The 6,000-nt window shown below is 38.6% G+C and overlaps 1 long non-coding RNA gene across 1 annotated transcript in view; it reads left to right on the top strand.

The window, feature by feature from the left end:
* The first annotated feature begins 15 nt into the window (after nucleotides 1-15).
* The window catches only part of LOC132533025 (uncharacterized), a 28,131-nt gene continuing 22,146 nt past the window's right edge, over nucleotides 16-6,000 (top strand). The window contains exon 1 of the long non-coding RNA XR_009544908.1: nucleotides 16-111. This is a non-coding gene — a long non-coding RNA (uncharacterized LOC132533025). The remainder of the gene's footprint in view (nucleotides 112-6,000) is intronic.

Genomic DNA, 6,000 nt, shown 5'->3' with positions numbered 1-6,000 from the left:
ATTAAAACCAAAATGAAAATGTAGCAGCTGGGATACCAGCTTTGTTCAGAAGAACCCAAAGCATGGACTAGTGAACCGGGGTCTTCCATTTATTAAACCAGCAGATGTGTGGTGAGCACTTTTGGAAACATCTTTAAAGCGTGTGTCTTTTCGGTGGTTGGTGGAATGGAAAGGTCTGCTCTTATTCTTTTCTTTACTTTTCTTGTCTTCTTTTTTTTTTTTTTTTAGTAGGGTGGGGTAAGTGGTTTATGGTACAGTTTTTTAAGATCTGAGCAGCACAGTTTCTCATCTGCCTGTGATAGGAATATGGAAAGCACTCTCCCCCACAACTTGATTCCTTTTCTACCATCATGCTAAAGCCCCATCTGTAAAATGAATGTTATGATCTAAATCAACATCAAGTTCATTTTCACTTCTGAAAGATCTACCATCTATTTTGTTTGTGAATACATTTTCCTTATTTCCTTCACTGAATTGCAATCCGTTCAGTGGTAGAATTTGTATCTCTTTTGCATGCTAAGAACTGAGGCACCTGGAGTATCTTTAGACTCCAGAAGGAAGAGACGTTAGCATATTTTAGATTACTGAATTACTTTTATTAACCATAGTGGACTGGGCACACTAATTTTAAGAAAAACAATCAATAAAGGATGGACAGTCCCTTGAAGAAAGTACAATGAAATAATTCCCAACTGATACAATATTCATGGGATTATACAGCAAGTATAGACATAACCTGTTGTCATGGAGTTTATGTTCTGGGTGGGAGATGGGAAATCAAACAAATATGGGATTATAAATTATTAAACATTTATGAAGGAAAGGTTTAAGGAGATGGAAGTTAACCCCTTTAACTAGTCTGTGGTAGTCACTTAAGGAAGGATTTTCTTTCTTTTTTAAAAAAAATAGTTTTTATTTATCAATTATTGGTAAAGACAGAGAATTTTGAGAAGAAGGGAGAGATAGAGAGGGAGAGAGAGGCGGAGGGACTCCTGCTGACCTGCTTCATCACTCATGAAGCTTTTCCCCTGCAGGAGGGGGCCAGGGGCTTGAACCTGGGCCCTTGGTCACTGTAATGTGAGCGCATAACTAGGTGTGCCACTGTCTGGTCCCAGGGAGAACTTTCAGAGGGGAATGAATAATTTTTGAGTTGAGAGTCAAAGGACTGAATTAGCTACAAGATCTTTGCACACACTTGCTCCTCTATCTGACATTTTCTTATTTTCTTCCTTCTTTACTTTGCCTATGAACCTTACCTTTGCCTTTTCCCTATATTTTGCTTCCTGAATTAAGTCTTCCCATAATCCCCTAGATTAGCCAAGGGTCAATACCCATACCCATAATAACACATGACACATTTATTTGTGCAATTGTTTGATTCATTGTCAACTCACTCCTCCCCATTACTTTATAAATTTCATGAAGAGAGGATCATATCTTGGTTATATTGTTACCATTTTAGCCTTTTAACCAAACACTCTGTCTGGTATACCTAACTACTGTGTATTGAATGAATGAATGAATGAATGAATGAATGAATGAATATAAGAATAAAGCAATGAATGAATTAGATGCAATACAGTTAGAAAGATGGAAAGGGCTTTTCTGGCAAAAGAAAATTACATATGTGAACTCCCAAAGTCGTCAACAAAAAATGTTAAAAATAAGAAAATATCAATAGTAAATGGTAAGGCTATAAAATACCTTTATAAGATTCTGTAAATTTACTATTTGACCAGAGTATTCCAAAAGCCCACAATAGTAGCAGGTACCATGTACACTCACATTGTGCTAGACTTTGCCATTACACCATTTATTCATTTATTTTTTATATTTTTTTAATTATATATTTTTTATTTATTGGATACAGGTAGCTAGAAACTGAGAGGAAGGGGGAGATAGAAAGGGAGAGAGAAGAGAGATATACCTACAGCACTGCTTCACCACTTGTAAATTTTTACCCCTGCAGGAGAGGACCAGGGACTTAAACTCTGGTCCTTGGGCATTGTAACTTGAGCACTCAACCAAATGCGCTACCACCCAGCCCCTTTAAAATTTCTTTAATTAAATTTAATTAGTTAATTTATTTATTTTTATCAGAGCACTGCTCTGCTCTGGTTTATGGTGGTGTGGGGGACTGAACCTGGGACTTCAGAGCCTCAGGCATGAGAGTCTCTTGGCATAACCCTTATGCTAGCTACTCCGCCATTTATTCATTTAATTACCAGGACAATGCTGACATTTCTGTTTTCTGGATGAGGAGGTAGATACAATAAAACTAGCTACCTGGCAGGGTGGGGGGATCAGGTAGTAGAGCAGCGGGTTAAGCGCACATAGCACAAAGCTTAAGGACCCTGGTTTGAGCCCCTGGCTCCCCATCTCGAGGGGGGAGGGTTGCTTCACTGGCAGTGAAGCAGGTCTACAGGTGTCTCTGTCTTTCTCTCCCCCTCTCTGTCTCCCCTCCTCTCTGATTGCTCTCTGTCCTATCCAACAACAGCAATAACAACAATAATAATAATGACAACAAGGGCAACAAAATGGGAAAAATGGCTGCCAGAAGGAGTGGATTCGTAGTGCAGGCGCTGAGCCCCAGCGATAACCCTGGAGGCAAACAAAACAAAAACAAAAACAAGCAAACAAACAAAACCCCTAGGTACCTGCAAGTTCTAGTGGCTAGCCGCAGAATTGTTCTTACAAATGGTTTGACCTGAAATTTCATGCTCCCCACATCCAGACAACACTCCTTCTGCTTATTTCTTCACAATGCAATTAACTTATTTATTCATATTTAGAAATTTAAAAGATCAAAGACAACCTTTAAACCAGAAAAAAACAACTTAAGGAAAGATCCAACTTCAAAATGAGACAGATTTTTTTCAGAGACTATGAAAATGAGAAAGATCAATTTGTAGCAAGCAAAATGGTAGGTAAATATTAAAGGTCCATTTAAGAGAACTATTAGGCACCAGTCAATTACTTGATTATAGAAAGATTTACTGTGATGCTCCTGTAGAGTTTATCCATACCCAGTTAAAAGAGGCTTGTCAAATCAAAGGAAGAAATACAGATTATCCTGGATATCAAGCAGTCTGAATCTTAAAACATGTTCTTAATATATAGTACTCTTTGTCAACCAGAATGCTTGAAAATGTCACCAAGAAACTGTCTAGGTTTTTTTCTACAACAGTAAATCCATTCAACAGAAACTCATGAGCTCAACATCATACAGAATTTCAAGGAACGACAGGAGATATTTCTCAGGCCCAGGTCACTTACAGTCTAGCTGGGAGAAATGTTGTCATTAAGCAAAAACAAAGAGAAAAGGATCTCATATATGCTATTGGCTTAAACAGTTAGTGAAAGTGACTTTATTCACATTCAATGTAATTCACCAAATTTAATTTAATTTATTTATTTACTATTTATAAAAAGAAAACACTGAAAAAAACATAGGGTAAGAGGGGTACAACTCCACACAATTCCCACCACCAGAACTCCGTATCCCATCCCCTCCCTTGAAAGCTTTCCTATTCTTTAACCCTCTGGGAGTATGGACCCAAGGTCATTGTGGGATGCAGAAGGAATTCACTAAATTTTTTTTTTAAGTTTTTTTTTTATTTATTCCCTTTTGTTGCCCTTGTTGTTTTATTGTTGTAGTTATTATTATTGTTGTCATTGTTGGATAGGACAGAGAGAAATGGAGAGAGGAGGGGAAGACAGAGAAGAGGAGAGAAAGATAGACACCTGCAGACCTGCTTCACCGCCTGTGAAGCGACTCCCCTGCAGGTGGGGAGCCGGGGTTTGAACCGGGATCCTTATGCCGGTCCTTGTCCTTTGCGCCACTTGCGCTACAGCCCGACTCCCAGGAATTCACCAAATTTTAATGGTATGAAACCTGGGGTTTCAGTCATATTCTGAAGCTGTTATTATTACTATTTTGTGGATGTCTTCTAAAAATACCTAGGAGACTTATCAGGAATATTTCCTACCGAGTGCTCCTTAATTTGATCAGCTTGTGAGTATAAAGCAAAGTCATTTTTTCTCCTAGAGTCTGAGTACAGGAGTTTGGGGAGGGATAGCTCATATGGAAAACTGGGAAATGTTATGCATGTACAAACTATTGTATTTACTGCCGACTATAAAACATTAATCCCCCAGTAAAGAAAAAAAAAAAACAGAAACAAAGGAAAAGAGTAGAGACAAGCTTATGAAACAGGAAAAAAAAATTTAGTTCTTGCCTGCAAATCTGTAGTCCTTTTACTCATGAGTCAGGTAGCAGGGTTCCTTTCTCATGTCTGTTTCTGACACAGGTTGTCTCATGCGGTAAATTCCTTTTGTTTTATGAGAATTATGATGTTTCTAGAAAATGCTGTGCAAATAAGCAAGCTGGTATTACTGGGGCACGTGGAGGATAAATATTAGTGCATGCCTCAGTGTCAGTTTGACTCACTCAGAATCACCCCAATGACTTTAAAAAACAAAACAACGGGCCAGGCGGTAGCGCCTCGGGTTAAGCACACATGGTACAAAGCGCATGAACCAGCATAAGGATCTTTGTTGGAGCCTCCTGCTCCCCACCTGCAGAGGGGGGTAGCTTCAAAGCGGTGAAGCAGATCTGTAGGTGTCTATCTTTCCCTCTCTCTGTCTTCCCCTTCTCTCTCGATTTCTCTCTGTCCTATCCAACCATAATGACAGCAATAATAATAATAACAACGATAAACAACAAGGGCAACAAAAGGGAAAGAGAATAGCCTCCAGGAGCAGTGGTTTCATAGTTCAGGCACCAAGCCCCAGCAATAAGCCTGGAGATTAAAAAAGAAGAAGAAGAAAAAGAACAAGACTCCTCAAAAAACAGATTTAAGAGATCTTAGGTCCAATCCTTTCGCAGTACTAGTAACCAGAGGTGAGCGATACTCTTATAAAGAGGAGGAGGAGGCAGACTTAGTGGTGGTGAAGGAGGATGGGGGAGGGACAGAGGGAAGGATAGCAGTAAAAATAAACAAACAAACAAACAAATAAATAACAAGTTCTGAAATCAGAGGTTCTGATTCAGGAAGGAGCTTTGGACTGAAATCTGAGGTTCATAATTTGTATGTGGCCAGTGGGAAACAACAATAATCTCAAAGGATTTTATTTGGTCTCTAAAAAGCAGGGTTTCTTAGTCATTTACTATTGATATTTTGATACTTATGTGTTCGTGGGGAAGGAGACAGGGGGCTGTTTTGTGCAGTGTGGAATATATATCAACACCCCAGCGGTTGTCATCCTACTCCCCAATTATGGCAACCAAAATTATTTCCCATTTGTGAGATTGCTTCTGACTGAGACCTACAGAAGAGATGATAGACTTCTACAAGTCTATGGAATGGAGGGGGAAGGTTACAAGGAACAGAAGAGTTATTTTCAGCTCTTGGAGCATAGGCTGATAATACACATTTCTAACAAGTTCTCAGATGCTACTGATGTTGGTCTGGAAACTGCACCTTGAGAAACACAGGTCTAGAAGAAAATATTGATTTTTTTTTAAGCCAGGTTGCAATCCTGGCTCTTCCAATTACAGATTGTGGGACCTAGAAAAATCCCTTTATTTTTTTCAGAGTAAAAAGTATGGAAGAATGTATCAGTAGCATGCATATCTCCTGTACTTATGGGGAAATCTTAAAATTCCATTACTTTTTCAGGTTGGTGTTTTTGCCCATTTAAAACTAGGGGTTTTTATGAAAGAATCTCTTAACTCTATACTTTGATGTAAGACAGGGCCCCATGAAAATAAATATAAAATCCTACATTTGGATATCAACTATCTGCCAAACATATAGAATACAGAGTGCAGAGAAGGCAGGAAAATTTAACAGTAATATAAAAAATACTGTGATTTTCTAATTGTAGTATTATTCACTAGTATAGTGTTACTATCCCAAATGCTGAGGGGTTCGTAGGTGATTGAGAAATTGCACATAAAATAGTTCATAGAAGGGGGATGCTAATCTTCGTTCTGTT

Source organism: Erinaceus europaeus, chromosome 15, assembly GCF_950295315.1.
Source record: "Erinaceus europaeus chromosome 15, mEriEur2.1, whole genome shotgun sequence".
Classification (NCBI taxonomy): domain Eukaryota; kingdom Metazoa; phylum Chordata; class Mammalia; order Eulipotyphla; family Erinaceidae; genus Erinaceus; species Erinaceus europaeus.
Note: the sequence above shows the minus strand (reverse complement) of the source record. Positions and strands in the feature narration are given on the sequence as shown.